Genomic DNA, 23,421 nt, shown 5'->3' with positions numbered 1-23,421 from the left:
AATTTTTTAATTCAATGTTTTTCTGCTACATCACTCCAACAACACTCAAGTGTATTCACTGTCAGGATGTTTTTTTTAACATGCACTGCAGGGGTAGAAATGAGGACAAAGTTTATGTGCAGATGAAGACATTTAGTTGGCATAGTAACTTAATTATAGTCACCTCCCTCGTAGAGGTCTTATGTTACCTTCTGCTCCACTTCACTCAAATGGCTGTTAAAAATAAATCTATTTCATAAGTTTTAACATCGCCCACCTTTCCGGAACAAAAATAAACCAGCTTAAATGACAGTATGGGAGCATGTGCTGTATACCTCCCAGGTGGCTGAAAAAATAGAGCAGCGGACTCACTCACACTCCAAGTGCCACATGGGATATGTAGGCATATGTATGTAACACAGAAGATGAATGAATGACCTTGCAGTATATACCTAGCCACAAACATAGTGCATTACATTTGAGGCACTTGATAACAGGCTCCATTTAGTCCGAAACACTGACCTGCTAAACACAGCCTATTTTTTCCTCAGGCAGACCAATGGTCCAATCACCTTGCTACAATAGGCTTTTATCACTCCCTGTGGTCAGTCATTTTGGCAATGTGGCTTTCAGCTTTAGGGTATATCTCCTCATCAGATCTCAATGGACGTTGATCTCATGTGAAATCCCCGAAAAGGTGTGAACTAAATTAATTTTCATAGCCTAGCAAGTCCGGAAGCTGCAATGACATTGACAAGTAGACGGGTGGATGTACTTCTATTTTAATCCAGCGACGGAAAAGTGCAGCGCTCATCACATCCAAACATGATCAGATTTCAAACATGCCTGAGCTGAACAACAGTGTGGGCTGTGTATTTACGCCTTGTTTTGCACTGATTACCTGATCATCTGAGGATGACCTCCGCGCCTAAAGCCTTTTGGACGGGGCAATTACTTTCAGAAATGCTGTATTTTTCATAAAGATGAAAGCTGCACTTTTAATCAGGCGGTGCTGATGATGGGTTATAGTTTTGGTGATTGAACTAAATCTTCAGATGTAGTGATGAGCTGTGAGGACTGATTATGGCAAAAAAGTAGTCAGAACATCATTTCACACTTTAACCTTGGTTATCATGTCCTGTATGAATGACATCTACATATTTCAAGCTAATGGGAACTTGAATTAGACATTGCAAAGGATTTCTAGTCCCTCACATCCCTGGATTTGATTAGTTGCCATCTGTCTGTTGTACTATTCTAGTTTTTACCTGAATATGACTTTATTTGTAAGGAGAAACATTAAAAAACCTGTTTGTTTACACATATTTATTGCTACATCCAGAAACAAATCAGCAGCAGGCTTGCGATTAAATATATTCCACACACTGGATTTGTTCATTCAGTTGCTCTCACACCTATCAAACACAAAAGGTTCGAATGACTATACAACTGAAACATAATCTCACCCCAGTAGATTTTTGTGAAGATAGGCTCGGCCCCCGTCAGTGTGGCTTTTTGATGAAAGATAGCCGCTGATTAGCTGCCAAGACATTTGAAATGACTCCAGCTCTAAAGCCAGGATACAATTCTGACTGAGCTCTATGTCTGAAGCAGCCAGACATCTGGATTAATGTGTGAAAGGATCTGACTGGGTTTCCTCCCTCAGAGCAAGTTCTGCAATCAGAGATGGATAGACTGAACCAACATGGCAATTTTTATCCTTTCGTTTCAGCGGGTAACTCAGTGAAAGTTTTTTCTTGCCCCATGAATATTTCTGTTTGCCTAGTGAATCAAGATGAAAATAACTAGCTTTTCATAAAGGTATGAATAAACAGGAGAATTGTCAGTAAATGCCAGTTATATGATTTTGACACAAAAGAAAGAACAGCTACTGTTAAGAGCTTGTAACTGATTTCTGTAAATGCATGGGGTAGGGAAACTAATTAATGTGGTAAAAAGTAGAGGGGTGGGCAATTCTGTATTCAGCTTTCAGTATAGTAATTAGACCTAACGGGGGATTTCATTGATATGCTTTGCCAGCAAACTGTACATGGAGACTGGGTGCTGTTGGCTTTCATTGCAGGCACTGACTGTGTTAGTGTTCACTGTTAGTACTGTTAGTGAGAAAAATCCATCTTTCCTTCAGCTTTTCAGTCAACAGTCTATACAAACGCTTTGAGTCTTATTTATTATTTAAATCTCTTCGCTAGTTTGTCCTCTTCTTCCAAGGAACTGCAACTTTGTTTATAAACTCTCAAGAAAATGTGAAAAATCTGTCAAAACCCAAATCTCTTCATTTACTATCACCATTCAAAACATGCTGTTTGGCAGAGGTTTACAGGTCCGGTCTTACGCCTCCTCATCTGCTCACACATCAGGACAGCCCTGATAATATCAAACACGTTTGTTATTTACAATTTGAAATCCGGATGACTGCATCGATACTTTCAGAGCTGGGCCACAGCAACCAGTGAGCGAGCAGCTGACAGTGCTGACAAGAAACGGTAAACATTGTAGCCCTTGAGGCTAACATTAGTTAGCATACTACTGTTGACAGAAACCTCTCACCTCCAGTTCTCGCTGAAGAATAGAAAACCCGTGTTGACAGAATCTCCCCACTCATCCAGACTCGCTTAACCTTCTCCTTTTGTTATTTACTCGGCCAAGGAAGTTATATTTCCCCCTGTGTCCGTTGGTTGGTTTGTTTTGTCAGGAGGAAAACACAAAAACTACAAAATGGATTTCCATGAAACTTGGATATAGACCCCATTAACTTTTGATGATAAAAGGACAAATCCAGGAATATTTTCTCAATTTCTTTAACATTGCAAGATGGGGTGTTTTTCAATATTTTCACCAATTTCTCAGATGTATTTAGTATCTGGTGTCTACGAGTGAGAACAATTTGGTGCAGATCCTAGATGTGGTGATTTTGAATTGTGGTTAAGCAGTTATGGGTGGTTTGACTAAGATTTAGAGTGATACAGGGCTATCCAATTAGACTTGAATTAACTGTTGGGCCTTGGGGAAGAATGCACTTTACTGAGTGCTATTCCAGTTTATGTATCCAACAGAGCTAAATGTTTAAGTGCATTTAACAGCATTTAAAAAATACACTAGATTACATTTAATCACTGCTTTAATATGCAGAATGTATTTTGCCTACAATATGTTTAAATGTTCAGAAGGTTAGGAAGCTAATGTTACTTGGCAAATTACAGTACATTAAGTAGCTTAATGTTACCATAAATGAGATTCAGTCACTGCTTAGGAATATGATCCATTAGCAGACATTAAGTATTGTAAGGAATGTGCATTGCACTGATGTGGGGACATCCTTTGTGAGATGTAACCAATTTTGAGATATTCAGAAAGCAAATACAATGAGCAGATTCCTGGTGTGCTGAGAGAAATCATAAGTGTTTGATGTTTCATCTTTCTCTCAACTGATGATGAAGATGAATATGATGCAAAATTCACTCTGATTTTAATATTTCCTGCCTCTTGCGTAAGCTGTATCTGTCTGAGCCTTAACCTCTGCCTCCTCGCAAAATGCCACGTGTGACGGTGGCCTCGGTTTACCTGGGAGACGACTGACAGCTGTTGGAATGAGAATGAGGAGTGACACAGACAATTAAAGGGCTGGATTCAGGCTGGCCTGACCTTCTGATCAATGCACTCCTATTTAGAGCTGGCAGGCTAGAGAACAGCACCCTTTTCCAGACTAATAAAGACGGCACAGAGAGCTGCTCCTTGGCTGGACTGCCAATACTTTTAACACCGCCATCGATTCTCATTACTGTTAATGGTTTCTTTGCTCATGTGAGCCGGATGTTGAAGAGGGTGTGGGAGGGCATGGGTGTTGTCAGTGATTTGTCCAGGAGCAGAGTCGTCATAATCCAAACCTGATCAGTGGAATTGTTCAGTAGTGTCTTTTTTTAACTGTGTTGTGCAAAATTGATAAGTTAATTTGGTGATTACTTGAATGAGCCGTGCTCTGAATTGCTGCACACATCTTTGATTTTGTTCAGCTATTCAGATAGATCTGGTTTTCTGACAACTGACAGCTGTTTAGACTAATGACATCTTAATAGACAGGATTAAGAATTGGGACTTCTTCTTCTAACATACTGTAGGAAGCTAGCTACTTATTTACACTTTTTACAAAATAGTGACCAAAAAAGGAGCTAAATGTGGATGAGATTGTCACAAATACACAAGTTGTTTTCAGTAAAAACATAAATTATAACTCCTAAATCAACATATTAGGGGTGTAATGGTACACAAAATACACAGATTGGTATGCACCTCAGTTTTAGGGTCATGGTTCAGTACATCTGGAACAGAAGGGAAAACGAAAACAACAAAAACAAAATTTTTGTCATGTATTGTGAATAATGTAAACATTCAATGGTGGTTCAGTGCCTTTCATTGCTGTCTGTGATGAATTATTGTATCATCCCATCCCTAGTTTTAATGTTATTTCTGAAATGAAAAAATTAGGTTTGTTAGCTCAACAGACTGCACCTGCAGCTGTGGCAGCAGATTGGTGGACATTTGTGTCGTGGTTTCAGTCTCAGTTTCAGAACATCCCTACAGCACATGTCTTTGATCAACGTGAAAAATGTTAAAATAACTGTTTCTAACAAACAAGGTTAGAGCCGTTCCTGATTGTTTATGGCAAAACAGAACAAGAACACAGTTTCAGGCTACATCTTTATCAGCTCAGACCAGCAAATAACATCACAGCGCTCTGGTTCACACCTATTCATCCTGCCGATGTTGTATTTGCGTACTGAATTTCTCAGGTCTAGAGGGGGAGTCCCTTCATCAACACAACATGCATTCTTAATAGCCTACAAGAACTTGATCCGCATCTGACGACACAGCTTTTATGTGTGTGTGATTGTTGTGTCATCAACAAAACACATCAACCTAAGCCTCCACTCTTTGGAGATGTAACCACTTTAATGGGTCACCAAGGAGGAAGATGAAAAATACATTGCGTTGTTTTCATTCCCCTGAAATGATCCATTTCCTGCCGGGTGTATAGCAATATGTGATGCTGTTGTTTTTCCACTCTTATGCAGCAGCAAATAACTTCATATTTTAGTGGCCTACAGAGCTGTTTGTTATATTCTTTCTTAGGCTCTAATTAGTGAGCAGCCTGGATTGTAATCTTTCTTTGGGGATATATGATTTTTATTTTCCTTATCTCAGGACAATCTTCCATACGGTTATCTGCTGTGGGTGCTGCCTTTGAGTTTTTCTTCCTCATTCAAATGTTCTGGGAATTACTGAAGCATTGTCTGCTCATCATTTAAGCGTTCAGTGCTGCATTAGAGGCCTTCACACGGACAATAGCACCACGGAAAAACAATGCAAGGGGTTGTGTAAGTGTGGGCATTTTGCCACAGGGCGCAGGTAAAGAAAATGAAATACAAACGAACAAGCCCAGGATGAAGGCTTAAAATGCCAAGACAGCGGTTTATGTCCTTGTACCCCTCTGAGGTTTGATTGTACAGCTCTGGAAAGTTAATCACTGCAGTAATAACTTCCTCTTCCATCTCAATGCTGGCCTGGCATATATTTATGGTAAATATATATGTATATATTTCCAAGGTGGAATACCTCATACTAGTACTTGCATGTATTTTGCCAACACAGTGTGTTTTGTTTAATTACCTAACACTGTGCTGTGTGACAAAAAGGGCCAAACCCAACTGTTTAGAAGGATTTCTCTGCAGCAGGATCCCCCGCTGATCCCCCATCTTATTGAAATGAGTGGTGAAGCTTGAGCTTTTGCAGCAGTGCTATTCAGTGTGAAGGCTGCCTTAGGCTGTGCTTTAGCATCCAAACCTGAAATGTGCTTTAACAAAACAGTCTCAATGGTGATTGCTTTAGCGCCATGGCAAGAAAGCTGAGAGACATCCACGAAGATAGGGATGTAGTCAGCTTTTTCCTTTTTAGCAATTGGACTTCATTTTCTACATTTGTGTTCTGCAGGCTCAAAGATGAAGCCAAACTACTGCAACATCGTGTTCACCAGAGCAAGTTGGCCGGGTGCTTAAGAGAATCTCTTCAATGACTGCAACAACACAGGTATGACTCCCATGTCATGCAAGATCCTAGCTCTTCAAATTCGAATGAGACAGTGGTGCACAGCTGCCTTATGTAGTATTTTTTAGGGATGCACAATATGGATTTCTTTTTCCAATTACCTGCTTCTCATGGTCGATGTGATAAGCTAACCGATACTATCAAATTTTTGGTTTTTAAAAAGAAGACCATAACTGAGTTTATGCACACCTGAGAATGAGAATGGCTAAGATGTAGTGGGCAAAGATGGATGATTTAATGCTTCATCGCTCTAATATTAGTTGTGTTAAAACTCCTAGACTATTTCCCTCCTCGAGGAACCCTTGCAAACATGTTTTGGAAATTGCAATTGTGTTGTGTTCCTCTGAAACTTTCCAATAGTTATTTCAGCCTATCAAAACAACTGTCCGAAGTGTTGATCAGCCTTGTATCTTGCAAAAAAAAAAAAAGGTGGAGAAAAAAACCCTCAATCCTGCCTGGGTTGAATCACTTTGATCACCTTTTAATTGTCTGCTGTCATTCTGCTGTGGAAGCTTTTGTTGCTTGCTTTTTGGTGGCAGTTCAAAGGTGGCACTTGTACCTGTAAATTGTCATTAACCAGGAGTGTCATGTAGTTATTGTTTGTTGTCTTTATGTTTTGTAAACGTCTTTCACTGGAGAGTAGTACAAGGGGGTAAAGCAGCACTTAAAGTATTTTGCTTTCCGGATATCTACTGTTCTTTGTCGTCCCAGAGGCTCAGGTGCTCCTCGCCTCTCATGCTATTAATACTGGAATAGGCCTTCAGATTCGGCAGCAGATACCAACAGCAGTATCTCCTCTAATTGCCTGTTGCCTAAGAACTACTAACTACTGGAGATGTGAGCTGCATGTCAAATAGTTTTCCCTAACTTGATTCTGTGCCTGCATTTTTGGGCACATGCACAAATTAAAACTCATTGCTCATTTGCATATGCTGCAGTGAACTTTTCTGTCCGTGGCATAACTATCTATTTTGTTTTACTGTAGGAGTTGAAGGTGTGTATCACCATAATATCTCTTAAATTCATACCCTATTTAAACAAAGGATGGTTGAACAATAATCTATACTGATCAGACGGATTTGGCATTTAAATTGCAACAGAATGGATAATACCTTTATACAGTACAGTTTTTTCCAACCTTTTGAGTGCATATGGTGTGCATTCCAGATCTGGCATATGCAGTGGAGACCATATGGATTGCATTTGCATATGGACTGTATAGACTGTCCTACATGAGCTGCAGCTTAAATGTGGACCATATGATACTCCAATTTCTGCATTTAGCTCTAAAAAAATATGCTGCAGTCAAACCTGGCATACATTTTTTTTAAAAATAGAAATGCTTCTTTCTTTTATTTGCCTTTTTAATTTTCTTCAAACGTGTTAACTCCCTGTGAACTTCAAAAGATTTTGGTCTCTGTGTCCGACCGTGATCTAACAAACCAACCAGAGATTTGAAGGGAAAACATTTTGGCAGCATTGCACAGTTAATGACCGTGAATCGAATGCCAATTCTCAACTCCTGCTCTCGTCCAAAACACACAATCAAGCTCATTTGCAGAGGCGCTTGAGTCAACAATGCTTGTTGCTACCTGTTTCAAGCAGGACTCATCAGTATGAATTGTTACTCTCATTCATAATTGTGCTGAGTGGGAACTCCACAGTATTACGCACGAAAATAAAGAGTGACAATTGTACTTGGCTGTAGTGTGATGTCTTGGTGGATTATATTGTGTTGTGATTATATTATGTGTGTTAAAAATAGATTTACTTTTCCTCTTAATATTACCCACAAATCTCTGACATGGTCAGCCGTAGCTCTTATCTTTTTTGGCATGCTTTTCCTGTTCCCCTACCCAGAGGCCTCGACTGCGAACCAGGATTTGAGTTTAGTGAGGTAACTTCAGGTTTAACCCTGAGATTTTCAGGGTTACAGTGGTCCACTTCTAACTGTAGTACATCGCCATGGTAACTTATGCTGCACATAACAGATCGATGGGTATGAAAGCTTGGCCTTCTGACCGATCAATTCGTATCCTAATCGTAGACGATCCCATTGAGCTTGGTGCGCGGATCATGAGAGCATCTCTTACCAGATACAAGGTAAAAAGGGCAAGTGCGTTCAGAGACATTTCTTTTCTTTTCCTTTTTCTCTTCTCCTTTGTATAGAGACTGAAAGCACTATAGCCTTGTACCTTCTGCACTGTTTCTGTGTTTATTTTTTATTTGCTCCTACAGTAAGTCCGTTTGACGTTGTTAGGGTTGCAGCTGAAAGAAAAAGATTAAAAACACTTAACGCGCCATAAGAATACATCTAAGCATCGTATTAGTTAATCAGAATACACAAATGGAATTATAGTCATATCGACCCGTATACTTATGGAAGGGTCACCGGTATTTTAAGCCTATAAGGGCGGATATAATTACAATAATTAGTGATCAAAAAGACCGATAAACCATATTTGGGACTGATACATAGTACATTCGCAGTAAAAAATAAAAATCTTGGTGTCAAAATTTAGAATAACCAGTGAGGGAAAGTACTGTACTGTACATTATACTTCTACCTCACTACATTAGTGAAGTTATTATTTATGTATATAACTTTGGATACTAGTTACTTTGTAGATTTATATTGTTTAAAGTAGTGCATTTAAAATAAGTTTATTTTATCAACAATCAGACAGCAACAATACCGATTATCTGAAAACGGCTTAATATCGGCACCGATAATCGGCCAGGCTGATAATCGGTCTATCGTTACTATTAAAGCAACAAACAAGAACAATATTCTTTTCAGGTGGCATCAAACAGACACAGCAATGCCTGACTATGCCTGTTTGACCCTATGAAGTCATGCTGTTGTACATCCAAGGAACGCTATACACTGGTAGGATGCTAACCTGTATTCAATCAGCGGAAGTGTGGGACAAAACCACATTGTGAGTATGGTGATTCTGCTGTAGTGAAGCCCGCCAGCAGCAGTCTACGCTGATCCAGATAGTTGATTGTTGAGTCTCATCCTCAGGTTGTCAAATATGGACGCTTTGGGTTGGCAACAGGCCCAAGGCACCATGCCAAAGCATCACAATTTGACAACCTGAGGATGAGATTCAACAATTATCTTTTTTCAGAAAGTTACATATTGTTGCTTTACATTGTGCATTCACACAGTCACAATTTTTATGGGCAGCTGTTTCCTGCATTTGGCAGCTGCAACCGTTTTACTTACTTGTTGAACTTCTTGGATTTGTCCGATATTAAAGTTTGCTCTTCCTTTATAATATATTCCGCTCTGCTGACGGTAGACTTGTCTACGCACACATGGCTGGATGTAGAAAACCTGGGTTGACTTATCGTGTGACCATATAGTGTGACTGCAGTTGTTAGGCTTAGTGAGGCCAGATAACAAAGAGACATCGTTGGTATGTTGAACTTGCTTCATTGAACAGACTTCAGGTTCCTCCATTTATTCTGTCTCTTCGTCTGTGGGTCAGTCATGCCTTCAGAGTCTTAGAGAAACAAAAAAGATTTTCTGTAGTTTTCCACCAGGCCAATTATTTCTAATATAGCTCACGCCGCCTTTACTACAACTTCAGAGCGATTTATGTGGCCATAGTAAAGAAATTGGGATCCTGAACTCCAGTATTAGCTGGTTGCTGATTAAGTCCTCATTCTAATTTTACACACCCAGATTTCCATGCGATACTCAGTAGACAGTATAATGCCCTACTTTTAATACCCACCGTGGAAGGAAATGGGTCAAAGCTCCTGTTTTTCACTGGGCACAGAAGAATGTCCGTCACTGCAGCTTATTGGGAACAAACATTCAAGGTGAAGATTGGATTAGAGCAGGGATGTTTGTTCGTGCTGCTAGTTCTGAGAGATTTGCATGACAGCATGAATGCTTTTGTCGCTACAAGATATTTTTCGTTTTAGTTTCTTCTGGTCATCCTGTCTCTAAAACCACCCACTACTGCCAGCTGTAAGATGTGATAAGAGCCTTTCTCTGTCCTCTTTCGTCTAAATCATATTCTGAAAAACTGATGCTGTTGTCTTAGATTTTTGCTAAGAGAAGTTTACTCAGCAACTTGACCGCACACACTCACGCAGGCTTGCCAGAGGAATGTTCGTCAACCTCTTACTGGTTATTACTGAGAACAGCTATTTGACATTTGAGAGCAACCCAGACACTACTGTCTGTCTGAAATGGAGAGGATATTACCTGTTATTCAGTTACTAGTGCAGACATTTTACAGACCAGGACAAATCGCTGTCAATTTCCAATTTGACATACTGATGGAGCCATTTTCTGTTGAGTGCTATGCACATTTTTTTTGTTCTACTGCTGTTTTCCATCCCCCGTCTGTTTTGCAAGGTCTACACTTTAATACTCTTCTGTAAGAGGGTGAAAGCATTCGTTGAGGTGTAATAGTTGAAGTCTGCTGCTCTGTGCTGTGAATGCTGATACATTTTTCATTTTCAACACCTTTTTTGACTTGAATTTGGAGCTTCATTGAGTGCTTGAGGCCTTCATTAGAAAGTTATAACAGGGTGAAATACAGACACAACTTTTCTGAAATGGCTTCTCCTTACAATGTATTTCTTTCTTTGGTATTGCTGTTATAATGGGTCATCCTTCGGTTTATATAGGCCTTCAGCCTATTTCTTTTTCAGTTATTGACTGAGAAAATTTGGGTGAAATAATCTTTGGCTCTCAAGATGTATCTTACCAAAATAAATAAATTCATTCATTCATTAATTCATACCTTGTTATATCAAAATGTGTCATTATATTAATTTATTATGCCTCCGCACCTGCAACAGTTGTGATCAGAGGCATTATGTTTTCAAGTTTTCCATCCAACAGCAACTCAACTAGTGACTAAATTGACAATTTATTGACTAAACAAACATTTTAACATATAAACAAATTAATCAATAATCTAAATAATAGGTGCAGCCCTAAAATATCTTAGTACTCTGCCCCAAGGAGATGATACGATACTGCCTGGTGTGACAGACTCATTAAACGGTAGAACTGTGACTACTTTAACCTCAACAGATTTCTTTTAGAGCAAAGATGCACAGACAGAAGAGGAGTATTTTTTAAAACATCTTTTTATTGTTACGGTTCATTTTATTAACCTTCCGCACAAACCAGCATGTCATTCACAGCAGCAAGCTAATATTAGCACTCACCTTTGCTCCAAGTGTGAGTCTGTCTCGCTCCGTCTTTCTTACCGGCTCTCTTGTGATCTGACGCACACACACACTCACACACACACACACACACACACACACACACACACACACACACACACACACACACACACACACACACACAGAGTAAATTAGCTCCACCTGTTTTCCAGGCTCAGTACTAACTTCTCTTTCACCTCTCTGCTTACAGAGAGCAGAACAGATGTGATTGCTAGAATACTCGGCCCCCTTTCACATCAACTAATAATCTCATTTTCACAACTGTCACTCAAAAAACAGTATATAAGGAAAGCTAATGAAGTCGTGTCTCTATTTTGAACAGACATAATAAATCTCAGGTCATTGAACATTAGTAAAAGCGCATTTTATTCTAATTGGACAAACTTCTAGAAACCTTCTGGGGGGCAGCACCCACAGATTTGACAGCAAAATAAGTACAGCCTCATCCTCTTGCTGTTTCACTCAGTGGAATAGCAATATTGGGCACTGGACTGGAAGAGGCCGGGCGTCACTGATTACTGTACGAAAACACAATTTCATAACTTCTTTGACTAACTTTGGTGAAATGTGATCATATTTATCGAGAATATAACAGAGTTTATTTACAAATTTACAGAGTTTCATGATGGACAGACAGTTTTACTTGCTCAGCAGGTTAGCTGAGTTAGCCATGCAGCTAGTTAGCTCAGTTAGCAACTACAGCTAACTATCCTATTAGCTAGCTTACTCTGCTAGGACTGGGAGAAATGTTTGCTCAGGAGCTTCTGACTACTGTGAGGGGTAGACTTTCAGGGTCGGAGGACCCAGCAGCGATAGTCAGGCCTGCTAGCTGCAGGGCTAACTGAGTTAACTAGCTAATAGCAGCTAATGTTACAGTTGGCAGCATTTGGATGTTACTTTTTGAAATATGTATCTATCAATCAGGAAACTGTAAATCACTGAGCGTTCACGCAGAGCAGCTGGTAGACATCAGAGGGAAAACCAGAAGATATTTCCTTCCTAAATATGATCCAGATCAAAGTCCCGGTCATAGCTGCTGTAAATCACCTTGGTACGAACAGACAGACTGAGCAGATAGATAGGTGTGGCCCTGTACTTCTTCGATGTGCTGTTCCTGGAGCACCAATAAATGTCAAATAGTCTTGAAGTATAAAAAACATGGCAAGTCTTCCATTCAGAGCAGTGTGAAACCTGACCTTGTATATATGACAGAAAGTTTAGTGCCAAAATTGTTGGGCTATATTGTAACTGCACAATATGACAAGTGGGAAATGTAAAACGTTGTGCAGTCACCACTTGGTTCAAAGAACACATCATGAACATTTGTATTGTCTTTTTCTCTGGAATTTTCCGCAGCAGCAGTTTTGTGATGGTGGTAGTTAATTGCATTATCTTCGACTCATCTCTGCCTCCAGCCTTTTGTAATTTCAAAAAGAGTTCTGAAGTTGGGATATCTAGTAGGCTGAAACGGCTGTCGTGGCACCTACACACACTTCAGCTCTCTGCTCTACACCGACACATTTGAATGCACTTGCATTATCTGTGAATCGAGTTGTTTGAATGAGTATTTGTGACAATGAGCAACTCTACCGAAGTTATGCTGTCATCAGGGGAGGTTTGTGGAGCTCGGTGGGGGAGGAATGTGAGCACAGACTCCCCTTCAGTCAAGAAAAGTCCTGACAAGTTTTTCTGTGCATGTTTGAGAGAAATTTCACAGTTTAAGCAATAGTTGGCCATTTTGGGAAATATGCTTATTTGCTTTCTTGTCAAGAGTTAGATGAGAAGATCAATACCACTCTTAAGTCTGCACGGTGAATATGAAACAAAAGTCGCTAGATGGTTAGCCTGGCTTAGACTAGACTAGAAGCAGGGAGAAAGCTTGCCGTGTCTGTGTTAAGGTGAAAAATCTGTTGAGCTAACCAGCTGCTGGCTGTAGTTTCATATTCAACAGAGAGATAATTTATTGGTATTGATCTTCTCATCAAACTGGCTGTTCATACATGTGGACTCAAAGAAGCAAGTTCTCTTTTTCCCCTCACAAGCCTGAAGATTGTGGGTGTGTTTATTTAAACATGTCATTTACATACAGTACTTGTGATTGAACATACATTTTCTCCCTTTGCCACTGGACTGGCTCACAACGACCATTTCCAGAGTTATGTGTCTCCACGCATGGCTTTCAAGTCCTGGTACTTAATTGAAATTCCATCACCGCCTTTAAATGGGGAATCCAGTAACAGTGACAATCACCTTTTACCACATGTTTCATATTTTAGTTGGAGCTAACAGTTCAGCTGCTAGGAGCTGTGCTTTTGTCTCCTGAGGCAATCAAAACAAGTATGATTAATTGTTTCCAGGTCATCGCTCCCGCACGTCGGAGGATATTTGCATAGAGTTGAACCTTGCTCCGCTTCTCCAGGTCAAGCCACTGGGCGACTACAGAGTCTTAATTGGTGCGGCTATAAAAAGATTTTATTCACAATTAATGGCAGTCTTAACCTCTGTTGTTTGAGTTTGTCAGACAAGAAAACAAATAAACATCGCTTCCAAAATATCAAAAAGTTTCTTTCAAAATCTGATCTAATTTGGTTGTTTTTAAGTGGTTTACACCAAAAACTTTCTGATGGTGTTTGTCATTTTCTGTCTTGAGGAGAAAAATTGTGGCAATACATTTTTGTAAAAATAAGAATAGGGTGCGCAGCCTTTAGTAATAACACAGCTCGAAAATATTGCTTTGATTGTATCAAACTCCTGAGACAGCCGATTGTTCTTATCCACAAATTGGGACTGGTTAAATCCCAAGGTTGTGTATAGCGTGTAGATCCAGAATCTCAAGAGTGTGCTCTTTTGATTGTATCAAGCAAATGCTGCTACAGCTTTTCCCTTGAAAGGTTTTTTTTTTTGGCATTCATATAACAGAAAAGCTGTTTGTTCAGCATTTTGCACTCGCATACTTCCACCGATAACCTGCTAATTGTTCTTTTCCTCTCTAATCACAATATCACAGTCAGTAATCGGTCTAAACTGTATAATCGTGAGATAACTGAGAATAGATTGCGTTAACGTTTGATGTGAGTTTGCAAACTTACTGACATTAGATATTTTTACCATTGCGGGTTAAGTAACAGAAAAATAAACTGTCGCTGGGGTTGTATGAACTGTGATAATGGGTCTGATGTGTAATTTCTGAGTGATTCAAATTCTTTACTTCTATTGGATCTGTTAAACACAGTGACACATTAATTCCACTTGGTGACATGTTCATTACTGTGTGAAACACTCTCTGAAATGAAATATTGGTGCCACCAAATTACACGAGCTTGCCACTAATGGGAAAATGTCAGCCGCGGCAGGAGCAGAAAAAAAGAGCTCTTTGGGGGTTTTGACTTTAAACAACTCGTTGCTTGGTTTAATTGCAGTGCGGTTTATACTATAGCAAAGATTACTACTTTTGGAATTTTGGCAGATTTTGCATAGCAGATATGACACGTATACTCATAAGCTATTAAACGTGATATGCTGCGGCTTGTGCTGTGTAGATTTCGGTTGATCTTGTGAAGTTACTTCTTTCGTTTTTTTGATGTTAGACACCAACTTTGACAGTGTTGCAAATTTAACTCTGACATGAGTGTAATCAAATGCTTCTCTGCAGTCCTGTGCGTCATCTACAGAATATAGGCCAGAGTTTTTGTTGAAGGAATATGTTTTTTTTTAAGTCAAGTTGGTCTCATGTCACAAGTGTCATTTTTAATGAGGTGCTTTCAAATCCGTTGGTATATTCACACAACCTGCGAGAAATCCAGGTCATGTTAAAACAGTAATTTATTTGCATTACTCTCACACATTGAGGAGTTTTTTTCTGGTGGATGAGGGGGCATACACGGGCAGAGCAGGACATTGTCATTAGTTCACTCCTCTGGGAAAGCCTCACAGGGAAAAAGAAGGTGGAAGGTCATCACACCAGCTCTTTTTTTCTTCACCATGGGAACGTCACACAGAGCTGCTTCCCCCTGGCTCTCCTGCTACTGGGCAGTCGTGGTGTAAATTATTGTCCTGAGTATAAATAGGCTGACAGTCTGGCAGGGCCAGGTGGTCTAATCTGCCAGTCGAGTGTCCTGCTCCCTGCCTGGCAAGGTGGCATGGCGGTTGTTTGTCCCCACATTAACATTGGCCTCAGCACCCACAGATGGGCTAGTTCTTGTATATTGATGAAAAGATGGCCTCAGAGACACTTTTTTTTAAATCTCTTATACATAAGAGACACTTGATGTTTCATTTATGAGGAAGGCATAATATGAAACATATTACAGTGTGACGTAAAATGACCCTAGGTCTTGATATTTTACTGAAATACAGTATGGACTAAAAACTATGGCTGCAATGTGAATCCATAAAATGATTGAAAGAAAAGTAACTATTTTAATTAAATGCATTAATTGATTAAACTCTCAGTCATTTTTCAAGCAGAAATGCCAAACATTTAATGATTTTAGCTTTTAAAAAGTAGAAAGAATAGCTACTTTCCGTGTCTAAGCATTTTAGTTAACTGGATATTATTGGGCCTTCTGACTGTTAGACAAAACAAAACATTTGTAGAGGTCACCAAACAACAAGATGATTGATTATTTGAAAAATATGTAGCACACCAAGCAATTATGTCTATAATAATTAGTTGCAACCCTCCTAACAAAACTAAAAATAATTCCAGGATTAGTTCTGCTCTTGTTTCTCAAATCCAAATTTGTTTTGATTCCCATTTTTCCCAGTTTCTGAGCTGCTACAAGCTCTTCTTTAAATGGTTTGTGCATCAAATTACGCCTTCTTGTATCCAATCTCCTGCCACCTGGAAACAACTGGCTGCTGTATATTCAGCATAACAAGGATTTTCCCTCGGTGACAGTTTTGGAGCAGCAGCAAGAACAACCGTCATTACTGTGTGGTTACTACAACCTGTCTGCCACACCTTTCTTCATGGTGTACAATGACCATTACATGCAATTTCATCAAGCTTGACTTCCTCTGCGAAATTTTTAGGGGTTTTCGTTAGCATTTGTTTTTTTCAGCCTCTGGTTTTAAGTACGCAGATTTGTTTAGCATGTAAAGTGCTGGTTGTTGAGCTAATATTGCTATAGAAATAAGTCTTTCCTAGCTTTACAGCACTTTTTGGTGGCCGTCTCAGTCCAACTTTTGCTCCTCATTCTGCCTTGTCCCTATGTTGTCTGTCTCCATCTCCCCCGTCATCACTTTCCCCCATCTTCAGTCGTTTCCCATCAGAGGTGCCAACATGTCACCAGCAGCGCTTAAGTCTAATGGCTATGGGGACATTTTCTCTGACACCTGCAGCAAACATGAAGCCTGCTGGGCTGCTGGGAGAACAGAGGGAGGTTTATCTGGGATGGCAGGCCTTGCCTCCATCACCATGCCAATAGAGACAGCAGCACAGAGCTTGGCGCTTCACAGCCAGATAAGGCCCCCAGACAAAGAAGCATTGCAGCTAGACCCCACTCACTACAATGGAGGGGAGAAAACAAGATATGTCACTAATAACCCCTGACAGTTTGCTCTAGTTAGATACTTTACTTTTAGCCTCTGAGTTAATCTTATATGTTGCTTGTATAAGTTACAGGTGTTAAAACTATAGGTATTTATTAGACAACATTTTGTTCCTCAAAGAATCCATGAAGTTGGTGGGAAATGTGTCTGTTTTAGCTAAATTTACATTGTGGTATTGTTGAGTTGGATCTCATTTTCTAAGGGCTGGTACACCGAACATATATAGACCAGTAGACAGATTATGCAGTACATAGTAATCATGTGTTAAACTATGTGTAAGAAATGACTGAGCTTACATTGCTCTGTCAGGCACCAAGGTCAAAAGGCTGTACACATAACCAGCAAGAATTTTTTTGCAATTACATGAACCGCCTAATTACGCTGGTGTTTTACTATGACATGTTATTAATGGTTAATTATTAAGTACATGTAACATGGCTAGAAATCATGCTTCAGGTTTTTTTCATAGGGTTTTTGTCATGTTTATTTCATTTCCAATGAGTAGGTCAAGAAACCTCAAAGAAAAACTTTATGTGTAACTGATTTTTAAAGCTGAATTTATAGTCCTGTTTATTGTTGACTTTGACCAGCATGTGTGGACCGCAGTAGTGTGTTCCTACAGAAAGTGGAGCCGTAGATTTTGCGCAAATTCACATCTATTTAAGTTGGGCGCAGCAAATGTGGGAATGACGTGGTGCGAAAGATGTGAATTTTGCATCTTTTTCATGTTTGTGTGAGATGCAGAGGGTGCAGAGCCAATTTCAGGTGTTATGCACAGTCAAGTATTCTGGCTGTATCGGGTGAATAACCACTTGCACAAGTAATGTGAATAATCACAAATGATCGCAAGATCAAACTGACACAAATGACATGAGTTGAAAGTTTGCTTTGTGTTCGTGGTCACCTTGGGTTGGTCAACATACTTGTGAAGTTTCTGCAAACCATGTGTTCAACTTCACATTTGATATGTTGAAATGTTGAGTTTCTTTATGTTAAAACTTTACGTCTCTTTATGTTCAATCTTCAATTTCACGTAACTACAAGAATGTGCTTATGGTCTGGTTTTGGCATTAAAAAACAATTGAGTAGGGTTAGAAAAAGATCATGTTTTGGCTTAGCTGTTTCTGTCGTCACTAACACGTCTGGAAAATGTTCTGGTTTTTGTAAAAGATATTGAGTTTTGCACTTAAAAATGTTGAAATGTTATCTTGAACAGTGATCTCATACTTGGCAGCTGTCTGTCCTGGCTGTCATTGCTTGCAGCCCATATGGACAAAAATAATTGAAATATTTTTTCTACTCTTTGTAGTAATGAATGATAGCAAAGCAACAGTTGTGTTGACAGGCACACTAGCCAGTGCCTTCCTAGATCTTCTATTTGCAGTGTCCTTATGCACCCTCACAGGTCCTTGTGGGATGTAGCCACAGCCAGAACTCTGGATTTGGGAAGCTTTGTTTGGTAAAACATGGCAGGCAAACTTGAATCAACCTGCCACAAGATGCCTGATGGGCCAATCCAGTCTGTCACCACGATTATAAAGAGTGGATTTAACTCCCAACACTAGGATGTGACCAAGAATATTGCAGGCCCCAAAAAAAAAACCACACAGCTTTTTACTACACAGCTTATTCTTTCGTGGTGAACAGATGGCAAGGAATAGTTATACAGCCACAAGCAAAAGATTTTTATCTACACAGACTGTTTTCTTTACTTTTCTATAAAGTGTGGTCCTTCTGTTACGTCCTTACTCTGAGATAGTGAATGGTAATCCATTATAGGTAGTTATTGTATTACACAGTGGTTTCCAACACAATATTGGTATATTACTTTGCCATTGAAGAGAGAAAGCATTTCACTCTGATTCCTTGAAGGAAACTCATTTGGCATGGGCCGCCTCATGTGACCAAAGTATTTTCTAAAAGCAAAAAGAGAAAATGGAGCCATTCGGATCATCCAGTTTTTTTTCTTCTTCTTCTTTTTCGTTTTTATTTATTGTGTGTGTCGGCATAAGTGTTTGTGCTTGTCTGGCAAGAAATTAACTTTGTCACAGTGGCCCCAGACAATAGCAGGCAGAAATTGCTGAGCCTGATGTTGCACTCTGGGAACAGTAAAGTCATTACGCTCCAGCAGACCACTTAATAGCTTTGGCTGATTCAGAGTTTGGAAATCCATCAGTCAATTGGGCCAGACAGAGATGAGCAGTCGTCTGAGTTTCGGGTATGCTTAGTATGTGAGGAAACAGGTAGCAGGACAATGGGGCTTCTCTCATTATGAGCTCAAGTCATATAGATACAACTAATTGCTTTTTTAAGCTACATGATAACGGGCAATAGTAATTTGATCCAGCATCACAAACAGGAGTAGTAGGAGCTACTTTTTTTGTGTAGCGTGCCATGGTATAAGACAACCAGTGCAGCATACTGGACACCACACAGAGCTGTTAAATTTGTATTTTAGTCCGTTTTTTATTGAGTGTGACAGCTTTTAGTCCCACTTTTGATTACACCCATGATGAGTTCAGTGGATTTATGACAAATTAGAGGGCTGAAACCTGACTTTGTTTGTAGCTGTGTTTCTGATTTGTGGTGGCTACATTGGAATGTAATACATTTACCTGCAGGTCTCCTTGGAGGATTGAGAGCTTTTTGTCTGCTCTGTCTTGAACTTCCCACACAGAAACAGGTACATAAAGGATATGTACAAGGTTTTGACTATCATTGAAAAATAAAAAATACAGCCTTGGCCATTTGTTCAAACTAAAAAAAACAAGTTCCTTTGTATTGTATGAACGTCCTCTCCAGCAAAACAGCGATGCTTGGTCATTCAAACAGCTTAAGGTACAGTGACCTGCATTTACATTTACATCTGAGTGTTTTTCGTACTATTACAGTATGCCACTCGTTTCCCAACATAACCTTAAAAATGAGGAGAATTCCACTGATTTAACACGTCAAAGTGTATTTACAGGTCTTGGAGAGTACTACTGTTTATGTGAAAAAAGGATGTATAAAGCCTTTTGTGGCTCCAGAGGGAGCTGTGTGAAAAGCTATTAATTCCCTGAAGAAGTAATATCACTTGAGTCAGCGCCAGTTTGAAAATGACCAAAAAAACATTGTGGTTGTGGAGTTAGAAAGAAGTGAGCCTACCAGACCTTTCCATCCCACTTCCTGCCTCTGTCAATCCAGTGACCTACGCTAGCGACTTTGTTTGACATTACAAAGCGTGAGACCACTGGATATGTTTAAGGAGACCTTGGGACAATTTCCAGCCATGTTTGTGGCAACAAAAACAAGACAAAACAAGATCGTTTATGGTGACCAAAACGGTCATCTTTTCCTAACCATTTCCATTTCCAAGTGTGCCTAAACCTAACTAGACCATTAGCACGGCGTTGTCTCACCATGAAATTGAAAATTGAACCTAAACAAACCTAAAGGTATAACATATACAAGAAATGCACATTTTTAACACATCTGTGGTTTGCAGAAACATACATTGCCAATATCTGTTTTGGTGATTGGGTAGCATTAAAGTATAACAAGGGAACAGAGTATTGATTGATTTGTGTCTGCTGGTTTACCATCATGAGTCCAACAGCAGTATGCAATAGGAGTGCAGAGTAGCTTTGAGTGTCTACTACGAACTTCCTCCTGGTATGAATAACTTGAATCTACACCCCCAGACTCCTGTGAATCAGTCCAACAAGGAAACCTATCTGGTGAAATCTCTACTGTGAGCACATGTTTTATCTCAGCTCTGAATTTTAATAACTTATGTCAAGGTTTTGCTAAAACAAGCTTACCCGTTTATAATTAAAAATTCCACCCTCATACGTTCTGTAGTTCCCTCCGCCTTGTCATCATGTGGACAGTAGGGCAGACAACCTGCTCCAGTGTGTCAGTCTGTAAGGGTTGCTTGTCAGTCTCCCAGGCTCCCAGTGAACCTCAGTGTCAGCACTCTGATCCGACTGGTTAGGATTGTAGACACATTGCCACCAATGAAGTAAATGACCTTAGGTAGCTTAATCAACTGTGATAATGGTGCTGGCCAATATGAGGGAATTGGTATTCACTGTGTCTCACAATTAATTATTTTTTACTTTGCCTCAAGGTTTGGTTGAGAGAATTACTGCAGCAGAGTAAATGGTGCAGAGGAAGTTCAACTGTTGGTGCCATAGCAGCAGCTTTAAACAATCTAATAATTTAGTGCCACTGTTTCATTTATAGCTTATACTCAGCTTCTTTACATGTTAATTGTAAGAGCTTGCTGCTTTACAGAGGCTTAGAAAGATAATCTATAATATATGTAAGCAGAGATATTGAGGGCTAAGCAGTAAAGATTCAGTAGATGCAAAAGTTTTGGTGTTTGTCAAATGTTCATGTGTTAAGATACTGTTATTCCAGGTTTATATGTCCTGGTTAAAAATACAAGAAAAGTGTGAAAGCTGTGTTTTTGGCTAATTATTTTAATAATTTGGTATTGTTGTTGATGTCTGCTGTAGACCTCAGTAAATGCAGCTGTTCTTTCAAAAGTTGTGAATTCTAGTATTGAAACAGATTACTACTTTATTTGTTGGCTCAAGTGTTGCCGGTAATCGGTATTGACACAAACCTCAATATTCAGAAAGTGAAATATTGACATTGTGTTAATAATAGACGTGATAAAATCCTGTAAATACTCCAGCGCCTCTTAAATCCTTTCTGTTTCTTTCTGCTCTCGCTTTGTTATAGCAGGTGGCAGTAACGCACGTTAACACTAGTTTTCATCCGCCATACAACAGAAAAAGAGGAAGTAAAAGCTGCGGTCACGGTTAACTGTTAGCTAGCCAGTTTGTGGCATGGATCTGCTATGTGGCATTGATTTACTACTGCAGTGCAAAAACCAACGACAGACATTTATGGTTACCCAGACTCTCTCTCCACCACCCTACACTCTTATTTGAGAGCTATTTATTTGACGAAAAACAGACAAAACACCCAATAAACAAAGTTGAGATGAATTTGACTGCCATTTTATTTTTCAAAATATCTCTATGAGTCACGATAAAATCGTAATCGCAAAATCTTTTTGGCTACAATGGATGATGGACAAACAATCGTCCAGTGAAAATCTGATATCGCCCTAATTATAGACAAAAAAAAAGATTCTAATTAATCATAAAAAGATTGTCAGAAGATGAATTTATAATGCAAGCAATTATAAGTTGCAGCCATATTAAATTGCAGCCTCCTTTCCAAAGTTTATCCTGCATCCTAAAACCCTATCTATCTCTAGGTTTAATTGTCAGTCTACTACACAGTTTCTCTTTACTCCTAAGCAGCTCATACCTCTTATCAGAGGCGGCTTCGGTGTTGAGACAAGGTAATTAGCTGTTAAGAGAGGAGCCTGCATTGAGGAACAGAACAGACTCATCTGCTTTTCAATCAAAGGCTCTGCACTCTGGTCCGGGCCTGCAGAGAACACAATGAACCAGCTGAATGAGGATGCCTCATCATGATAGTATTACTTCATTATTACTTTGAGTGACAGCCAAATTTGTATTCCTTTTAATTGTGGATCCTAGCAACATAGAATACATACACTTACGCGCCAGTCGACAAAGGACTTTGAATGTTTTCCCATCTCCTTATTTCTCCCTTAGTTCTTTGTGCAGAGTACAGTCAGTCCATGTGCTGGAACAGGCAGCAATAAAAATCTGCTAAAAGTGAGACAGCTGCTGCACACTCAGGTTTAATTGCATGACAAGTAATTAAGGACACAGACGATTAATCCTATTTTTGCTTACTTAAATGTTAGCTTGGAAAAAGGATGACTGATCTTACAGTGAGAAAATTGTAGTACCGTTATATGTTTTGCACGGTGCAGAATGATTTCCACTCCCTGTGGTCATTGATTCACAGCATCCCCCCCACACACAATGTTTGTTGTAATACCAGGCAACACCCCCCTCAGGTCAGTGAGTGCTTTGGTTGCCTTAAACCATTTCAGTCATGGGCATCCTCGCTACAAGGAAAGCCAGCTTGTTTGAGGAGTTATCAGAGGTTTCCAAAATATTTTTTCACAGCTCAGTTTCCTATTGTGACTGGGGAAGGCTTGTCTGTAATTTAAATATTTGGAATGTAATTCTCTTCAGATGAGCTATCACTTTTATTTCTTTGCCACTTTCCCTTCATGGGTAATTTCTGTCTAGATATGAGTTTAATATTTTATTGCAGGTCTAACCGAGAAGCCAGTTAAAGACAAGGTTGTCCGCCTGTAGTATCAGCCTCCCCGTCTCATCCTTTCCCCTCCATACTCGTGCTTCAGCCTGCCCTCCTTCCTTTCTTCCCTGACTTAAGTACTTGTGACAGGGAGAGCTGAGCCCCATCTACCCCTTCACATGCCCGACTGCTTTTTCAACCTTTATTTACCAAGGGCTGGTTGACTCAACACCTCTGCTCTTTTCCAGGAATACCCTGCTACACATTCACCCAGTTGCCCATATTTAAACTAGGAATGGACCATGTGTTTAAATCAAGACTGTTGCCCAGTATAACCAGACTTTG

The 23,421-nt window shown here is 39.6% G+C and overlaps 1 protein-coding gene across 6 annotated transcripts in view; it reads left to right on the top strand.

The window, feature by feature from the left end:
• Positions 1–23,421, top strand: part of enox2 (ecto-NOX disulfide-thiol exchanger 2) — a 192,214-nt gene that overhangs the window by 8,504 nt on the left and 160,289 nt on the right. For 5 of the 6 annotated variants that reach the window (XM_084352690.1, XM_084352684.1, XM_084352688.1 and 2 more), the window contains exon 2: positions 5,986–6,081. The exons of the other annotated variant lie outside the window; for it this stretch is intronic. The gene's annotated coding sequence lies outside the window, so the exon portion shown is untranslated. The remainder of the gene's footprint in view (positions 1–5,985; positions 6,082–23,421) is intronic. 6 annotated transcript variants of the gene reach the window in all.

The sequence above is a fragment of the Pagrus pagrus genome, assembly GCF_965226575.1.
Source record: "Pagrus pagrus genome assembly, chromosome: 5".
Lineage (NCBI taxonomy): Eukaryota > Metazoa > Chordata > Actinopteri > Spariformes > Sparidae > Pagrus > Pagrus pagrus.
Note: the sequence above shows the minus strand (reverse complement) of the source record. Positions and strands in the feature narration are given on the sequence as shown.